General features: G+C 37.0%; 1 pseudogene; it reads left to right on the forward strand.

Annotated features, from left to right (window-relative positions):
* LOC138145417 (uncharacterized) overlaps positions 1–17,898 on the forward strand; it is a 125,767-nt pseudogene extending 107,869 nt beyond the window's left edge.
* The last annotated feature ends 498 nt before the right edge of the window (positions 17,899–18,396 follow it).

The following is an 18,396-nucleotide window of genomic DNA, read 5'->3' on the forward strand; positions in this document are numbered from 1 at the left end:
TTAACTCACTTAACTTCAGCTTTTCATCTGTAAAACTGGTAGGTGAGTGGACAGTATTGCTTCTGAGGGCCCTTCCAGTTCTAGATTTGTGATCCTAAAGTTTTAATAAATGTTTAATAAGTGCCAATGATGTGCAGAGCAAGAAAATAGGTAGAAAGTTGACTGACATAACCTTGCCACTACTATTATTTGACATATTTTGACAGTGAGCTTTGTTTTAAAAAATGAAAACAACAGTATATTAGGTGGCAGGAAATCTGGGTTCCAGCTCAAGCTTTAACTAGCCAGGTATCCTGGGTCAATTAACTTAACCTCATTGACCTTAGATATCTTATGAGTAAAAAATTTATTTGGAATAGATTTTCTCCAAGATCTCTTCCAGCTCAAAAACATGCTATGATCCCAAATACTTACCTGATTCTGTGATTCCCCTTCATTTGTTCTCTGTCTTAGATTAAAGAGAAATTACAATGTAGTGAAATGGGGCTCTGGACTTGGAGTTAGAAAGGGCCTCTGGTGCTAGGCCTCTGATACTTGCTAGCCATGTGACCATAAGTAAGTCCTTAATGTTTCTAAGCATCCGTATCCTAACATGTAAAATGTAGGTAATACTTGTAGTATTTCCTCTACCTCCAATTAGTGGGTTCCTCTTTGAACCTCAATTTGAGGACCCACCTATGACAGTTATGTAGTCATTGTGAAGATCAATTGAGATTATATAGTGTCAGTAATTATTCCTTCATGTCAGGAACTATTGGACCAAAGAAGGCCTATCCCCAGTGTTTCCGAACTGTTGTTTGTTGTTTCTGTTCAGTTTTTTTCAATTGTCTCCAACTCTGTGTGACCTCATCTGGAGTTTTCTTTGCAAAGATATTGAAATGGTTTGTCATTTCATTTTCCAGCTCATTTTATAGATGATGAAACTGAGACAAACAGGAATAAATGACTTGCCCAGGGTCACACAGCTATTAAGTGTCTGAGGCCAAATTTGAACTTAGGAAGATAAGTCTTCCTGACTCCAGACCTGCCACTCTGACACCTAGCTACCCTGTTTCCCAGATAGCACATTACAAATATTGTCTTTGCATATCTTTAAAATTTTGTACTCCTTCCTTCCCTCCATCCTTCTTCTCTCTTCCTTCATTCCTTCCTTCCCCTTCCTGCCTTTCTACCTTCCTTTCTTCCTTCCTTGTCAAGAACTATTGGACCAAAGTGTACCTACACCAATGTTTCCCAGCTAAGGCATTATAAATGCTATCTTTGTGTATCTTTTTTTCTTTCCCTTTCTCCTCTTTCCCTCTTTCATCCTCTTCTTCTTTCCTTCCTTCTTTCTTCCTTCCTTCCTTCCTTCCTTCCTTCCTTCCTTCCTTCCTTCCTTCCTTCCTTCCTTCCTTCCTTCCTTCCTTCCTTCTTTCCTTCCTTCCTTCCTTCTTTTCTTCCTTACTTCCTTCTTTCCTTTCTTCTCTTCCTTCTTTCTTACCTCCTTTCATTACTGTATACCCTAGCACCTGGAGGACTAACTTCCATCAATGAGTATGGGGACCCTTCTTCTTGTTCCCAATATGTGACTGAACACATTTCCAAATCCACATATTTGCTCTGGAATTAGAAAAAAATGTTGAGAAGCACTTATTCATAGGACCTGGAATGGTGCCTTGCAGAAATAGGTACAAAATGCTTTTATGCTGAGGCTGATGTTGAAGAAAATACCTTGAGAGGGATATATTCTTGGAGAGGTTTCATAGAAGAGCCATAAAGATTATTAAAGCATTAGAAAACGGGATTTATGAAATGAAGTTAAAAGAATAGGGATTATTTTGCCTTATGGGAGAAGGAAAAAATCTGAAGATTTATTTAATACTAGCTTTTAAGTACTGTATAGTCACTCCATAAAGCATCTATTAAGAACTGCACAGAAGAGAGAACATTTTTGCATCTAGATGGGATGGAGGATACTTTGATTTCTGTTTGTAGTCACACTCAGGCTCTGTTTGTGGTGTCTGGGAGAAGAGAGGTCCTATGTCACTTCAGAAGCCATAGGGTTTTAGGATGGTGGTATCTGTTTGAATGATAGTGCTTTGTTCATTGCCTGAGACTGTATCCTCATCGCACCCAATCTGCTCCTTTGTAATGAAGCCTTTATGGGTATAATTGTTCCTTCTTTCTTTGTCCACCCTCCAAAGGTTGTTATCCTCTAGAAAATGAATGGTGGGGAGTTGGAAGGTGGGATGAATATAGATTTCCTCCCACTTACCTCCAGCTCCCTCCCCTCTCAGCACAGACAGACAGTCAGTCATACATGTACATATTCACTCGGGTGACTCAGAAGCCTAGGGTGATTTAAATACCTCCAGTTTTAGTGCCTTTCCCACTAAAGCTACCTTCCATGTACTCTTTATGCCATATATTTGTGTCATCTCCTTCATTGGAATATAATTATGCTCCTTGACGTCAGTCATTTACTTTTTCTTTCTCCTCTTGATGGCAATTCCTCTACCTTCGATTAGTGGGTTCCTCTTTGAACCTCCATTTGAGGACCTACCTATGACTGTTAAGATCTTTTCAAACTTGGGCCAGCCCATTACTCCCCACACTTCTTTTGTACATAACTGATCATGATACCTCCTCCCAGCCTCCATTTTCATCACTCCTTTGTGTATTGTCTTCTGCTACTAGAATATAAACTCCTTGAAGATAGGGACTATCTTTTAGTTTTCTTTTTGCATCTCTATTCCTAGAGCTTAGCATAGTCCCTGGCATATAACAAATAATTAATGAATGATGTATGTATTTATGTATGTTTGTGTCATGTATGTATGGATTTATGTATGTATGTGTCTGTCTATCTATCTATCTATCTATCTATCTATCTATCTATCTATCTATCTATCTATCTATCTATCTATCTATCTATCTTTGTAACTCTAGCAGTTAGCTTAGTGCCTAGTACATAGAAAACATTTAATAAGTGCTCAGGGGTTGAATAATCAGACCCAATTATCTTAAAAAGATTTTTTTTTTGTTAAGTTTTTAAAAAATTTAAGACGCAAGTGGAAGAAATTTAAATCTCTCTTCTCTTGGAAAAGTCATGAGCATTTTGTAGGATAGGAGATATCCCTCACTATCGATGATTAGAGAAAAAGATAATAAGATTTATAACTGCTGTATCCAAAACTGGAATCAGTCATTAGGACTTTCCTGAAAATAGAGTGGTGTTGTCCTGTGCCCTGGTTAAGCTGTTGTGAAGTCAATGATCACCACAGGCTTTAGCAAAAGGGAATCACAAATAAAAGATATACACAAGTCTGTTCATGTAAGGGAATTATCTCTCTTCTCCAACAGGGAAAACTCTGGTAGCCTTTCCATCTTCCTATTATAACCAACAGCAGAGAAACATTTTCTTGGGCAGAGTTGGGTCATACCTGCAAGCAATGCCTGATGCCACCTACTGGGAGTTATGTGGAATTATAGGATGATTCTCTTGAGGAAGGTATGCTTGGCACAGCAGGAACCCATGATATCTACTGGGAACATGGTGGGGAAGGGGGGAAAGAATTTACCTCATCCTTACTGTTATTCGCTGAGATTCTGTATAGATATTTGAGAGATGGTTGCACATTAGAGGATATTTTTAATTCATAAGATGTTGGTTATTTTTTATTTTCTTGAATCTTTAAATAGAATTTTCCTTCTTTAACTCTATGAAGTGTGTACTTGCAGAGAGAGTTAGTCATTGGGCTGTGTTGTGGCAGGGGGACAATTTTTTTTAGATTTTTTTTTATCAAGGGCCATGAGTCAGGGAGATAAGGAACTCATCCAAAATCAACCTGAGCCCTTGTAAGAACATCTTAGAAAAAGTCAGTGCAGCTGGGGCCGATCATAACTATAAGCAAAGAACAAAAACTCAACAAATACTTTAAAAGTGTCACTATATGTTGTAACCCTTGGCCCAGACCTAAAAATATGGATTTACATAAACTAAATTCCATCTCAGGGACCTGTCCATATTAATACCTTTTGGCTTATGCCCTTACCCAGGGAATCCATTGGAAACAACAGAATTTAACTACCAAATAACCATTAAAGGAAAAGTGCCCTGAACTCCCATGCAAATATTAAGGCTAATTTAACACTAAGACTTTGAACATATGACAGACTTTATTTATCACAAACAAGACAATGCAAAAGGTACCCCAATCTCAAATAGTACAATTCTCTTTTCATGTCCAATGAACCCCTCTTTCTGGGTTTATTATCATATTATTTATTATGTGCCAAATATGTACTAGGTGCTTTAGAAGTACAATTTTATTTGATCCTCATAACTACCCTGTAAGATAGTTGCTATTATTGTCTCTGTTTTACAGTTGAGGAAACTGAGGTAGACAGGTTAAATGACTTACCAGAGTCACGTAGCTAGCAAGTGTCTGAAGCTGGAGATCAATTTAGATCTTTGACTTTTGGCCCAGAGCTCCATCTACTATGTCATCTAACTACATTAACTCCAGCTGCAATCTGGTCCAAGGACTCTTCTGTTGATACCAGATCTCCTCTTTTCCATTGCACATGATTCCCTAGATCAGTGATATCAAACTCAAATAGAAATGTGGAAACTAAACTGTTCTTAAGGATTCTTGTAGGTCACATATTGACTTAGAAAACCATAAATGAATATTAGCTATGTTTCATTGCATTAATGTTTATTTTGTTAAATATTTCTCAATACACTTAATTTAATTTGGTTCAGGCAGTACTCAGGAGTGTTGCAGCCCTCATGTTTGACACCTCTGCCTTATATCACATAGTTTCCCTGTATTGGCTGTAAGGAAAGACAAGTTTCCTTGTAGGGAACTGAGTTCAGATCTCTTCCTCCTCCTGTTCTCCCCCAAAAGAGTAACATTATGATGATCTCAGGGAGAAACCTTCTGTAAATATATGATCAAACCTGGTTTCTGTACCTAAGGTACTTAAATTCATTGCACTGTGCTAAGTATGTTTGCAGATTCAAAGTCAACTAAAACATCATTTTTTGCCCTTGAAAAGTATGACTGCATTTGGAGGGAATAGAGAAAGGAATTCTGTCCCCCTCCTTGAGGAAATCATTCTGAAAGATACTTCCTCTCTGGGTATGTGAGGAGAGAATGAAGCTAACTGGGAGGAAATGAATCTAAGATAAAATAAAAAGAATCTAGGCAAGATACAATGGAAGCAATTTCTGATGATTAATATTTTTTAATACTGACATTTCTCACACTTTGAAGCTTTTAAGAATAGAATCTGCTCCTAGCTGATTTTGCCAGAGAGAACAGACAAGATGAGCTCTCAAGATCCCTTTTATCTCAGTAAAATAATTAAGTAATGCTTTGCCCCATTGTGAAGTAGAGTCAGTAGACCAGGGTTCAAATCAGATTTGTTTTTTACTAACTATGTCATCTTGGAAAAGTGACTTTACCTGACTGACACTTTCCATTATGCAAAATGGTGCTGATTGTTGCTTTATAGACTTTATTGGGTTGTTTTGATGACAAAGGAGATGATGTAAATCTGAAAGTATATAACATCATATAAACTTTATAATTATCAATAATCATATTTTTTCTACAGTTCATAAACCTAGAACAGGTCTCAAAATGGTTTTCATTAAAACATTTATTTAATTTTTAAATATAGAATAATAACATTAATGATATATTGGGGGCCCTCCAGAGTTATATCATTTAAAAATTCATTTTAATTTAAATTTGTGGAATAAATTAAGCATTTCCATAACTTAGTTCAATAGAAAAGATGATTGTACACGAAACTGCAAATCTACTATATACAACTTGCTATTCCTTTCAAATATACAACAAAATTATCATTTTAAATTTCTTTATTTTTCCCCCTGCCCTATAGATGACCACCATTAGACACAAATAGGTATATATGAAAAAATTATTCTATACATACTTCTATTTATCAGTTCTTTCTCTGAATGCAAATATCATCTTTCTTCATATGTCCTTTACACTAAACCTGGGTATTCATAATAGACAAAATATCTTATTTGCTCAAAGTTGTTCTTGAAACAATATTGCTGGAATTCTATTTCTGAAAGCTAAGATAGCAGAGTAATCAGCTAAAGACTGTAACTTTACTATGTTTACCTCCAAACAACTGTAAAATAGCACCCCAAAACAAATTCTGGAAGAGCAGAGCCAGCAAAAAGATAGGGAGAAGCAATCTTTTAGCCCAAGAAGCTTGGAGGATTGGTGAGAAAGGTCCATCTCACTTGAGTGAAAGGGGAGCACAGTCCAGGATAGGAAGTGTCCCAGGAACCTCACATTAGCAAACCAGTGGGAAATCCTGAGTCTCAGTGTGGTGGAGCAGCAAACATCAACACCAGGACCCCCACCCCCCCACCCCATCTGCCTTAGTTTAACCAGGGAACTGGTAGACTAGCTCTGAGAGGTACCATGCGCTTCAGTATAGACTTGGGAAGACAGGCATCCTCTAGTGGCCAGACAACCACATGCTTCAGTGTAGCCAGGGAAAAAAGGCATCCCCAAGAGGATTTCATGTCTTCAGTTTAGCCCAGGGGAAACACAGAAACACACCACTGACCTCAGAACACACCACTAAGACCCTGGTTTAGCACCAGGTAAGCTGCCAGACCCCTATGGCCTCCAGCAGCACCAGTAACCCCTCACTCCACCACACACACACACCACCCCCTCAGTACAGTCCTAGACATAAGGGACCCCCATAAGACTTGTGGCAACATCATAGCAGCACCAAATAATTAGCCAGGATCTGTAGCCACTGGCATAAGAAACCTGAGACAGAACCCCTTCCATCCTGGGAACAGAGCTCAAATTTAAAAGAAAGGAAAAAGACAAAAAAAAAAGATGAACAGAAAACAAAAACTAAAATCTGAATAGAGAAAGTTGTTTTGGTGACAGGGAAGACCAAGACAGAAACTCAGAAGAGGATAACAATGTCAAACACTCATGGGCAAGCCCCAAAGAAAAATGGGAAGTGGTCTCAAGCCCAGAAAGAACTCGTGGAAGAGCTCAAAAAGAAACTTAAACATCATATAAGAAGGGTAAAAGAAAAATTTGAAAAAAAAATGAGTGATGCAAGAGAATTATGAAAAAAGAGTCAATGGCTTAGAAAACTGCTTAAAAAGTAGAATTGGCTAAATGGAAAAGGAGATACAAAAATCTACTGAAGAAAACAACTCCTTACAGAGTGTAGCTGGTCAAATGGAAAAGAAAGAACAAACGCTAATTGAAGAAAACAACACCTTAAAAGTTAGAATTGGCCAAGTAAAAGCTAATGACTCTACGAGACATCAAGAATCAATCAAAATAATTCAAAAGAATAAAAAAATTGAAGAAAACATAAAATGCCTCATTGGAAAAAGAACTGATCTAGAAAACAGATCCAGAAGAAACAAAATCAGAATCTTTGGACCACCTAAAAGACATAATCAAAAGAAGGACCTGGACACTATCTTTCAAGAAATAATCCAGAAAAACTGCCCAGATGTCCTAGAACCAGAGGGCAAAAAAGACATTAACCCACTAATCACCTCAGGAAAGAGATACCAAAATAAAAAATCTAAGGAATATTATAGCAAAATTTCAGAATTTTGGAAAAGGAAAAAATACTACCAGTGGCCAGAAAGAAACAATTCAAGTATCAGGGAGTCACAATTACGATTACACAGGACTTGGCAGCTGCAACATTAAAGAACTGGAGGTCTTGGAACATGATATTCTGGAAGACAAAGGAGCTAGGATTTCTTAAATTTTTTCCACTTGTGACTCCTTTTCATGTTTAGGCAGCATTTGTTGGTGTTGTGTAGCCTGAGGGCATGCACAGTGAAAAGTGGGCATACTTTGTGTTCAGAACTAAGGTTGCAGTGGAGCTGCATCATGCAACATGGGTAAGTGCTGCCAAAAACACCTTGGATTTATACATATTTGATTTTCAATTAATTTTGGTCATTTCACATTCAGAAAACTTTTACTGTTACCAAATTTTTTGTGACCTCATATGGGGTTATGACCTACACTTTAAGAAGTGCTGAGCTAAAACTACAGCCAAGGATCCCTTACCTGGCAAAATTAAGCATAATACACCAAGGGGAAAATGTTCATTCAATGAAATAGAAGGATTTCAAACTTTCATAAGGAGAAGAACAGAACTAAACCAAAAAATTACCCCCAATGTCAAGAACCAAGAGAAGCATAAACAGGTAAAAAGGTAAAAGAAAACATAAAGGATTCGATAGAGTGAAACTGTTTACATCCCTACATGGGAAGATAATACTGCAATTCTTAAAAATTACATCACTGATAATACAGCTAGAAGGAATATACATAGAAAGAGGATAAGGGTTGTAATGGCAAGCACAGAAGTAGTTAACACCTTGTTTCAGCTATTGAATTAACAGCTTGTATCAGTTCAAGTTGCTTTTGAGCCTTGTATCAAGTCTGTTAAGAAACAGAATGTGTGAACTCCACAACTTGTGAACCCTAGAACTTGTGAACTCCTGGGGACAAGCTAATGACCATATATAAAGAGGGCCCCAGGGCTTGAGGCAGAACAGAACTGAAAAGAGGACTCTTGTGGTAGCAGAGTCAAGAAGGAGAAAACTTGTTGTATCCAGGCACTCTGTTTGTCTGTTCTGTCTGTGTTGATGTTTGTTTGTGATACTTTGTACAGAAGCCCTGGGACCTTACTGGAAGCCCTGAAAGAGGATTTTCTGGTTGTATGTTAGCAGAAGTCCTGGAAGAGGGTTTTGGAGGTCCTGGGACTTTACTGATGATTTGTGCTGACCTCTTGGACCTTGTTTGGGGGTCTGTGTTGATTTCTATGTTGATGATTTGAATTGAGTTCTCAGACCTTGTTGGTGTGTCTGAATTGATTCCACAGGCAGATAGTGAATTGATGATGATTCTGGCAATGTGCATGAATATTATTGTGGCTCTGTCAAGCTTTGTCTTCCCAGAAACAGGAACTGTGAAGGATTTGAGGTGGACTGGACACTGTGGACTTCAATATGGAATGGGAACTGGACGAAGAGCTGGACAAGGAACTGGGAGCTGCCTGCCTTTGAACCCAGGTGACAGTTGGAGCTGGGACCATGGAAGAGGAACCATGGAAGATAAGAATCAGCCTCATGTCAAGCTGAAGAAAGACTTTACTTGGATAGTGTGTACTGACTGAGAAGATTATGATTTACTGTGACCTAAGGGTGGAAAACATTAACTTTTGTATTTTGTGATTGAATTAAAGATTTTGTGATTGACTAAATGAATGTACTTTGTTGAAAACTATACGACCACTTTGGTGAAAATTATGTGGCTATTTTAGGGATAAGTTGTGAATGTTTTATTTTGATTTTCTGTGATAAGTTGTAATATTGTGAATGCTGTACCTTGATTTTCTATGAATGTTTTGTTCTGATTTGTTATTGAATAAATGGAGTGTTCACTATACTATGTAATCAGAACCTTGAAAGCTGTTCACAGCAGCAGTCCTCTGGAAAGCTGCTCATTCTTGGCTTTACATGGGTATAAAGCAAATATAAGGGAATGACATAAAAAAAATTAAGGGATGAAAAAGAGGAGTACAGTAGGTGCAGAAGGAATGGAGAGGTAAATGGGGTAGATTGTTTCACACGAAGAGGTGTGAAAGATTTATTACAGTGGAGGGGAACATGGGAGGGTGGATGACAAACATTACTTGAACTCTCCTCAGTATTGGCTCAAAGAGAGAATAATATATATATAATCAGTTGAATATAGAAATATATCTTACCTGACAGGAAAGTAGGAGGGGAAGAGATTAAGTAAAGAGGGTGGGTATGGGAACTGACTGAATTTAGGGCAGATCAGAGAAGGTGGTAGATAGAAGCAAAATACTTGGTGAGGAGGGAAAAATGGAAGGAAAGAGATGACAACCAGGAGGAAAATTAGGATGGAAGGAAAATATATAGGTAGTAATCATAACTGTGAATGTGAATGGGATGAACTCTCCCATAAAATGGAAACAAATAGCAGAGTGGATTAAATACCTGAATCCTACAATATGTTTTTTTTTTTTTTACAAGAACCACACTTAAAGCAGAGAGATACATACATAGAGTAAAGGTAAGGGACTGGAGCAGAATATATTAAACATCAGCTAAAGTAAAAAAAAAATCAGGGGTAGCAATCCTGATCTCAAACAAAGTAAAAGCAAAAATAGACCCAATTAAAAGAGATAAGGAAGGAAACTACATCTTGCTAAAAGGTAGCATAGACAATGAATCAATATCATTGCTAAAAATGTATGCACCAAATTGTATAGCATCCAAATTTGTAAAGAAGTTAAGCGAGTTACAGGAAGAAATAGCAAAATATATTGGTGGGGGACCTCAACTGTCCCCTTTCAGAACTTGATACATGCAACCAAAAAATAAACAAGAAACAAATTAACGATTTAAATAGAATATTAGAAAAGTTAAATATTACAGATCTCTGGAGAAGAACTGATTGGGAACAAAAAGGAATATATATATATATATATATATATATATATATATATATATATATATACCATAAGCAAACTAGAAGACCAAGGAATAGTCTGCCTGTCAGATTTATGGGGAGGGGAAGAATTCATACAAGAGATAGAGAGTATTATGAAGTATAAAATAGATGTTTTTGATTATTTTAATTAAAAAGCTTTTGTATAAACAAAACCAGTGCAACCAATATTAAAAGCAAAGCAGAAATCTAGAAAATAATCTTTACAGCAAATGTCTCTTATAAAGGTCTCATTTCCCAAATATATAGAGAACTGAGTCAAATTTATAAGAATACACATCATTCCTCCTTCAATAAATGGTCAAAGGATATGAACAAGCAGTTTGCAGATGAAGAAATCAAAGCTGTCAATAAGCATATTAAGAAGTGCTCTAAATCACTTTTGATTAGAGAAATGCAGATTAAAACAACTCTGAGATACCACCTCACACCTATCAGATTAGCAAATATGACAAAAAGGGAAAATGACAAATGTTGTAGAGGATTTGGGAAAATTAGGACACTAATGCTCTGTTGGTAGAGTTGTGAACTAATCCAATAATTCTGGAGAGAAATTAGGAACTATACCCAAAGAGATATAAAACTATGCATGCCCTTTGATCCAACAATACCAGTACTAGGTTTGTATCTCAAAGAGATCATAAAAAAGGGAAAGGGACCCACATATACAAAAATATTTATAGCAGACCTTTTAGTGGTGGCAAAATATTGGAAACTGAGGGGATGCCAATCAATTGGGGAATGACTGAACAAACTGTGTTATATGAATGTAATGGAATACTATTGTGCTATTAGAAATAATGAGCAGGCAGACTTCGGAAAAACCTGGAAAGATTTATATGAACTGAAACTGAGTGAGGTGAGTAGAACCAGGAGAACCCTGTCCATAATAACAGCACATTGTGCAATGACTAACTTTGATAGACTTAGTTCTTCTCAGCAATGCAAGGTTCTAAGACAACTCCAAAAGGCTCATGATGGAAAATGCTTTTTATATGCAGATAAAGGACTGATGGACTCTGAATGTGGATCAAAGCATTTTTTTTCCACTTACCATATTCTTTCTTGCATTTTCCCCCTTTTGATCTGTTTCTTCTTTCCCAACTGTGACTAATATGGAATTATGTTTTACATGATAGTGCATGTACAAACCATATTAAGCTGCCAACCATTTTCAGAAGAGGGGAGGGTAGGAAGAAAAATTTGGAACTCAAAATCTTGTAACAATGAATGCTAAAAATTTTCATGACATAATTGGAGAAATAAATAAATACTATTAAAAACAATATTGTTGTTATTGTATACAATGTTCTCTTGGTTCTGCTCATTTTGCTCTTCATTTTTGTGTGCAAGTCATACGATGGTTTTATAAAATTATTGAACTCATAATTTATTATAGCACAGCAGTATTCCATCACAATTCTTTACCACAACTTGTTCAATCATTCTCCAACTGATGGGCATCCCTGAAATTTCCAGTTATTTGCCACCACAAAAAGAACTGCTATATTGTAGAACATAAAGGTTCTTTTCCTTTTTTTCCTTAATCATCTTTGGAAATAGACCAAGTAGTGGTATTGCTGGCTCAAAGCATATAGGTTGTTTAAAAACTCTTTGGGCATAATTGCAGATTGCTCTTCAAAATGGTTGGATCATTTCACAGTTCTACCAATCATGAATTAGTGTCCCAATTTTTCTGCATCCTCTCCAACACTTGTCACTTTTTCTTTTCATTATTTTAGTCAATCTGATAGGTATAAAATGATATCTCAAGGTTATTTCATTCTGTATTTCTCAAATGAATAATGATTTAAAACATTTTATATGACTACAAATTGTTTTTATTTCTTCATTGGAAAACCGTTCATATCCTTTGACCATTTATCAACTGGAGAACGATTCATATTCTTATATATTTGAATACAATATATTTATGTATATTTATATATGCTTCATTGTCTATGATACCTTTTACCAAAATATAGTTACCCTGCTTACCTCTTTTAATTATATCTATTTTAGGCATAACTTTGTCTGAGAACATAATTGCTACCCCTAACTTTTATTGCATCACCTGAAACATAATAAATTTTACCCTAATCCTCCATTTTAACCCTGCATTTTTCTCTCATTTTGAAGTGTGTTTCTTGTAAACAACATATTGTTGGATTATGATTTTTAATCCATTCTGCTATCCATTTCTGTTTTCTGGGTGAGTTCATACTATTCACATTAAAAGTTAAAATCGCTATTTGTGAATTTTCATCTGTCTTATTTTTAGTCATTGTTTTCCTTCTCTGTCTCCCTTTTCACCCTTTCTCTGTTACCTTTTCTTCTCCCCTCATCCACTTATTTCTTATTTTATACCCTCCTCTCTAAAAATTCCTCCCTTATTTATCACATCATCTTAATCTTCATCAATACACCCTTTGAAAAGGCTCTCTCTCTCATCCTATCTTTCAGTTTTCTCACCTCTATAGAAGTTCAGAAGAATTTTAAACCACTTCAGATATGTACATTCTTTCCTCTTCAACACAGATGAGAGTAAGGTTCCAATATTACAAGCCCTCCACCCTTACCTGCTTCCTGTGTATTAATTCTTCCTTTCATGCCCCATTTTTATGAGGTAATTTCTCCTTTTAACCTTTTCCTACCCAATTTTATTTTTTTAGAATCACCTCATCATAGACAACACAGCTCCACCCTTTAGTAGATATACCTTTACTCCAACTCCTTCTGTCAGAGGCTGACTAATTATGTCTCCCTCTAAGATTTTAGGTCAAACTAAATTTTTTACTTCCATTCAAAAGACCCCATCTGGTATGCTCCCCATTGCTTACCAGTCAGCTAAACTTTTTATTAGCTTTTGGAAAGGGTTATTTACTAATAGCACCCTCTTAGGTTACTGCTTTGTTGTGGTGAAGGGACTTGTGTAGCTCAATGAAACTATGAGCTGGGAGGGTGGGGGTGGGGGCAGAGCCAAGATGGCAGAGTAAAAGCAAGGACTTTTCTGAGCTCCTGCTCCAATCACCTCCAATACCTGTAAAATATGACTCTAAACAAATTTTAGAGCTACAGCACTCACAGAGTGACAGAGAGAAACAAATCTCCTGCTGAAGGTGGTCTGGCAGGCTGACAGGAAGGGTCTATCACACCAGGCAGGGAGCTGAGCACAGTCTCACATGAGCCACACTGGCCCAGCCTCGGGGTGGCTCCAACCAGAGGCACAGACTGGCCAGAGTAGACTTCAGGAGAGTGTATCAGCAGCAGCTATGGTGGTTTCCAGACTTCTTAACACATAAACACCAAAGAGAAAGTAAAAGGTCAGTGGGGAACTCTTTTGGAACTGGGGGACAGAAGAACACGATCCAGCCCCTGCCCCTGGGGTGAGAGGTGGTGGAGGCACAGCGGCTGCAGCTGCTGCCATTTGGGCGCCTCTAGAGCTCCTGGCCTGCAGATCATAGGGGGGCCAAGCAACCATTTAGAGGGTAATTGCTCTTGCTTTAACCTGCTTGTACCTGGATCACAGTCTTGGGTGGTAGTCCTGGGGCAAGAAATTCCATTGTTTCAGAGCTTGTTGTGGTTGTAGAGAAGGTGCCCTCTGACAACATTTGTGAAAACCACAGCAATTTAGGACACAGCTCTCTCCACTCTGGGAGCAGAGTTCTACTGTGGCAAAGAGCTCAAAAGTCAAATAATTGGAGGGCATGATGAGCAAGCAGAGGAAGCAAAATCAGACCACAGAATCCTTTTTGGGAACAAAGAGGATCAAAACATGGAACCAGAAGAAGACAATGAAATAAAAACTCCTGCATCAAAAGCTTCCAAGAAAAATATGAATTAGTTACAGGCCATGGAGGAGCTCAAGAAGAATTTTGAAAATCAAGAAAAAGAAGTGGAGGAAAAATTGGGAAGAGAAATGAGAATGATGCAAGAACATCACGAAAAGTGAACCAACAGCCTGCTAAAGGAGATCCCCAAAAATACTGAAGTGAATAACAACTTTGAAAATAGACTAACCCAAATGGCAAAAGAGGCCCTAAAGGTCAATGAGGAGAAGAATGCCTTAAAAAGTCAAATATGCCAGATGGAAAAGGAATTTCAAAAACTCACTGAAGAGAATAATTCCTTCAAAATCAGACTGGAGCAAATGGAAGCTAATGACTTTGTGAGGAATAAAAATACCATAAAACTGATCCAAACAAATGAAAAAAAAATAGAAGGAAATGTGAAATATCTCATTGGAAAAACCACTGACCTGGAAAATAGATCCAGGAGAAATAATTTAAAATTTGTTGGGATACATGAAAGCCATGATCAAAAAAAGAGCCTAGAAATCATCCTTCAAGAAATTCTCAAGGAAAATTGCCCTGATATTCTAAAACCAGAGGGCAAAATAGAAATTGAAAGAATTCACCACTTTCCTGAAAAAGATCCCAAAATGAAAACTCCTAGGAATATCATAACCAAATTCCAGAGTTTTCATGTCAAGAAGAAAATATTACAAGCTGAAGCTATGAGCTATGTCATTCAGGGTTACCTAAGATGGACAGGTCATAGTGGAGAGTTCTGACAAATGATGACAAACTGGAGAAAGAAAGGGCAAATAACTTCAATATCTTTGCCAAGCAAATCCAAAAGAGTATTAAAATGATAAAATATATGTAAGGTTAATGGAATACAACATCTTCCCTGTTCATTAAAAGGCCTATGTGATCACATGTTCCTCTTCCCTCCCCTGCCCCCCACATGGAACAGGGCCTGTATTCCCAAGTCTAAAGGTACACAGGTATTTTAATCATGGATGTCTTGCTGCTTTGATCTCCAGCCCAGTTCACAGCTGTGACACATCCTGAATCACATAGAACCCATATTCATGGAGATTTATATTGCCTTGGGGGAGGAGCTTATGTAAGGGGAAGCTTGCTTATAGGGAGGCTTGCTCGCAGGAAGGCTTTCATACCTTTTGGTACTGAGCCCATTAGGCACTGAGTCATGTGGGTTGTGATGCCTTCTGGCTCAGAACCTAATAACTGAAAATTATATATACTGGAAGGTTGGTATTTTACTTTGGGACCCACTCGTGGGAAGAATGTTTCTTTGTGATTTGACCAGATCAGACTCTGGATAGCTGTTGTTAAGGGGCCTCCTGGCTTTGTGAACCCAGATGTTAGTGCTCCCTGGTCTGGTGATTGGGTATTTATTACTATGTTTAGACAATTGACCCTGTCTATTGTATTCTTTCTTGGATAATAAATTTTTTCTACTTATCTCTCTGAATTACTTTAATTAAAGTAAGATTGTAGACCTCTTTGAAGATGTCTTTCCTTTAGAAAAGCAAATCAAAGAACCTGTGCTAGCAGCCCACCCTGTGTAATAGTGTGGTTGCTAATACAATATATGACACTGTAAGATGAACCCCTCAGGTTGGAAGGTGTCCAACAGATTACTGGGGAAAAGTCAAGGACAACTACAAATAGCTCCAAAAAGAATGAAGTGGCTGGGCCAAAGCCAAAAGGAAGATCAGGTATGGACATGTCTGGTAACAAAAAAGAAAATGTGATGCTATAAAGATCAGTATTGCATAGGAAACTGGAACATGATATTTATGAGCCAGGGTAAGCTAGATGTGGCCAAATGAGAGATGGAAAGATTAAACATTGACATTATGGGTGTCAGTGAACTTAAATGGATGGAAGTGGGTGAATTTAATTTAAGTGATCATTATATATACTACTGTGGGTAGTAATCTCTTAAAAGAAACAGAGTAGCCCTCAGAGTTAATAAAAGAGTGAGAAAAGCAGTATTGGAGTATAATCTCAAAAATGTCATAATGATATCTATTTGTACCCAAGACAAACTATTCAATATCATAGTAATACAAGTCTATGCTCCAACCACTGATGCTGAAGAGACCAAATTGTTCAGTTCTATGAAGAAATAACATGAAAAAAAGTCACATTCATCATAAGAGATTGTAATGCTAAAGTGGGAAATCAAAAGATAATTGGAATAACAGGCACATTTGTTCTGGGAATAAAAAATGAAAAGTCTAATAACTTGTCGGTCATAGCAAACACTCTTTTTCAATAACCTAAAAAGGTGATTCTACACATGGACATCACCAGATGGTCAATGTCAAAATCAGGTTGATTATATACTTTACAACTGAAGGTAGGGAAAATATACAGTTAGTTAAAACAATACCTGGAGTTGACTGTGCCTCAAATCATGAACTCTTTATTGCAAAATGTAGACTTAAATTGAAGAGGGAAAACCATTGACTATATAGATATGTCCTAAATAACAATCCTTATGAATATGAAGCAGAAGTGATGAATAGATTTAAAGGATTAAATCTAGGAGATAGAGTTCTTGAAGAACTGTGGAAAGAGGTTTTCAACATTGTGCAGGAGGCAGCAACAAAAAGCTTTCCAAAGAAAAAGAAGAGCAAGAAAACAAAATGACTGTTTAACAAGACTTTACAATTAGCTAAGGAAAAGAAGGAAAGTGAAAGATGGAAGAGGAAAAGGAATATATACTTAACTGAAGAATTTCAGAGAATAGCAAGGAGAGACAAGGTTTTCTTCAATGAGTAATGTAAAGAAATAAAACAATAGAATGGGAAAGATGAGATCTTTTCAAGAAAATTAGAGATACCAAGGGAATGTTTCATGCAAAAATGGGAATGATGAAAGGCAAAAATGGTAGAAACTTAACAAAAGTAGAAGAGATTAAGAAGAAATGGAAAAACACAAAAGAATTATACAAGAAGGATCTTAACATCATCAATCACCACAATGGTGTGGTTTCTGATCTAGACCCAGACATCCTAGAAAATGAAGTTAAGTGGGCTAAAATATGGTTAACAATAAAGATAATGGCGGTGATAGAAGTCCAGCTGAGCTATTTAAAACGCTAAAAGATGCTATTAAATTCCTGTACTCAATATGCCAGCAAATTTGAAAAATTCAACAGGGTCCATTGGGTTGGAAAAGATCAGTTTACACCCCAATCCTAAAGAAAGACAATGCCAAAGAACGTTCAAATTACTAAACAACCATGCTCATTTCAGATGCTAGCAAGGTTATGCTTAAGATTTTGCATACGAGACTTCAGAAGACCTGAGAATTATCAGAAGTGCAGGTTGGTTTTTAAAGAGGAAGAGGAACTAGAGACCAAATTATCAACATTTGCTATGTTATAGAGAGAGCAAGGGACTTCTTAAAAAATAATCTACTTTTGCTTCATAGGCTTCACTAAAGCCTTTGTATGGATCATGACAAAATGTGATAACTTCTCAAAGAAATGGAAGTAACAGATCAACTTTTCTCCTGATGAATCCATATGTGGGTCAAGAAGCAACAGTTAAAATCACATGTGGAATAACTGATTGTTTTAAGATTGGAACAGGAGTATGGCAAGGTCATATATTGTTACCTTATATATTTAACTTACATGCAGAGTACATCATGCAAAATGCCAGGCTGGATGAATTAAAGGCCAGAAATAAGATTTCTGGGAGAAATATCAACAATCTCAGATATGCAGACAATACCACGATGATGGCGGAAAATGAAGAATAAAGAAGCCTCTTGATGACTGTGAAAGAGGGGAGTATAAAAGCTTGCTTGAAACTTAACATAAAAAGATTGTGGTAATTGGTACCATTACTTCCTGGGAAATAGAGAGAGAAGAAATAGAATGTGTCAGATTTTGCATTTTTGGGCTCAAAGATCATTGTAGTTGGTGACTGCAGCCATGAAATTAAAAGACTCTTGCTTCTTGGAAGAAACTTATGGTAAATCTGGACAGC

Source organism: Petaurus breviceps, unplaced genomic scaffold (assembly GCF_028583685.1).
Source record: "Petaurus breviceps papuanus isolate PSGF00001 unplaced genomic scaffold, PetGlider_PUasm1.0 90734, whole genome shotgun sequence".
In the NCBI taxonomy this organism is placed as follows: domain Eukaryota; kingdom Metazoa; phylum Chordata; class Mammalia; order Diprotodontia; family Petauridae; genus Petaurus; species Petaurus breviceps.